Source organism: Gobio gobio, assembly GCF_949357685.1.
Source record: "Gobio gobio genome assembly, chromosome: 8".
NCBI lineage: Eukaryota > Metazoa > Chordata > Actinopteri > Cypriniformes > Gobionidae > Gobio > Gobio gobio.
In genome coordinates, this window is record NC_137114.1 from 20,145,865 (window position 1) to 20,148,421 (window position 2,557).

The following is a 2,557-nucleotide window of genomic DNA, read 5'->3' on the forward strand; positions in this document are numbered from 1 at the left end:
TTTTGTCAAAAAACTACTTTTGCAAACTAGTCCTAGGTTTTTTGCCCGATCGGAACCAAACCAGTGACAAAATGTTCTCTGGAGTCAGGTTATCAATAATTATCAAAAAAAGTCGAAATTTATATTCACGGTTGTTAAGGAGCGTAAAAATAGTCGTTCAGGGCGGAGCCTATTTACTAAAAAAGCTATAACTCAAGAACAAAATGAGATATCTTTACCAAACATGGTAGACATGTGTATAGGCTGAGTCTTTGGTCACAATAAAAAAAATCGCGACGATTTAACTCTTGGTGGCGCAATAACGTAAAAAAACATGAAAATGGCTTTAACCACCCGACCGCTATTCCGATTGACTTGAAAATTGGTATGCAGTGTCTTGGTCCAAGGTACCAAGTATGTCTGTGAGGACATTGGCATATCTCAAAAAACATGGCTGCCACAGCCAATTAAATTTGAGCACCTATTAGACAAGTCTCATGGCCCTAGAGGTCGGTAAGAATTTTGAAAGAAATCGGCCACTAGTTGGCGCTAATGAGTTTTATGGCTCTGTAATCACGTGGTGTTGCACACATCCACGAAATATGCATATCATTTGATATATTCTAAGGGAAAACTCAAAACTTCACGAAAATTGGTGGGCATGTGTGTCATAACATCATTAACAAGCATGCAAAGTTTTATACAGATCGGACCATAGGTGGCGCTATAACTATTAAAAACCTTTTAAAACCATATGTTTTCTATGGTAAATTGCCAATATTGCCTGTAAATGGACTTTTCCATCTGTTATTTCAGTGTTTAAAATCTTGCTAAATGAAACGTAATGTCTTTTGATGCTTGTGTGCTTAAAGGCCTTAAAGGCTTGAACCCCGCTAAATGCTGCTTGCAGCTTTAATTATTAGGGGTTCAAGCACGAAGTGCTGAAACCCTATTGTAATTGTATTGATTTTTATTATTATTATTATTATTAGGGGTTCAAGCACGAAGTGCTGAAACCCTATTGTAATTGTATTGATTTTTATTATTATTATTATTATTATTATTATTATTATTATTATTATTATTATTCTCCGCTAAAACGCATCGTGCAGCCCAAACCGTAGAAGCTGGAGCTTTGAAACTTTGTCAGATGGTAGTACAAAAATCGAGGAGAGGTTATCAAATTATGAGCCAGATTGGCCTATAGGTGGCGCTATAGCAATCAATTGCGCGAAACTGCTCATAACTCCTAAACCGTATGTCGTAGACTCAAGTGTCTTATATCATTGGAAAGCTGAATACCTGACGTAAAAAATGTATATCTCCGATTTCATTTCCGCCATTATAGATTTTCCGCCATTTTGAATTTTGTCAAAAAACTACTTTTGCAAACTAGTCCTAGGTTTTTTGCCCGATCGGAACCAAACCAGTGCAGAAATGTTCTCTGGAGTATGAATATCAATAATTATCGAAAAAAAGTTGAAATTTCTATTCACGATCGCTAAGGGGCGGAAAACGAACGTTGTGGGAGGAGCCTATTTTACTAAAATGGCTATAACTCAAGAACAAAATGAGATATCTTTACCAAACTTTGTACACATGTGTATGGACTGAGTCTTGGGTCACGATAAAAGAATCGCGACGATTGAACACTTGGTGGCGCTATAACACGAAAAAAACATGAAAATGGCTATAACGACCCGACCGCTAGTCCGATTGACTTGAAAATTGGTATGCAGTGTCTTGGTCCAAGGTACCATATATGTCTATGAGGACATTGGCGTATCTCAAAAAACATGGCTGCTATTGGCCAATGAAGTTTGAGCACCTCTAAGACAAGGTTAACGGAGGCTGATCGGAATGAAACTCGGTGGGCATGTTTGACTCATGGACTTAGAGGTCTGTAAGAATTTTGAAAGAAATCGGCAACTAGTTGGCGCTAACGAGTTTTTTGGCTCTGTAATCACGTGGTGTTGCACACATCAACCAAATATACACATCATATGATAGGGCTCCTCATACTGAACAACTTTTCCTCTAAAAGCATTGCTGTCAATCAAATCGTTCATTAAATATTTGCGATTATGTTTAAAACCTACTTTTGCGAACTAGTCTCTGGATTTTTGCCTGATCGGAAACAAACCAGTCTAGGACAATTCTCTGGACTCTCTAGATCAATAATTATCAAAAAAAAGTTGAACTTTTGCATTTGAATGCCTATAACAGGGTCATTTAGAAGAGGGGCGTAGCAAAATACACTCAAAAGCATATAAATCCTAAAGGAAAACTCAAAACTTCACGAAAATTATTATGTATATGTAACATAACATGCTGAAAAAGCATGCAAAGTTTCATGGAGATCGGACCATAGGTGGCGCTATAACTGTTAAAAAGCTTTGAAAACCATGTATTCCTATGGTGAAATGCCTGTATTGGCTGTAAATGGTATTCTCCATCTCTGTAATCAGGTGGGGTTAAAAACATCCACATAATATGCATAAATTATGATAGATCTCCTCATACTGAACAACTTTGCCTCAAGAACCAATACTGTCAATCAAATCGTTATTTAAACATT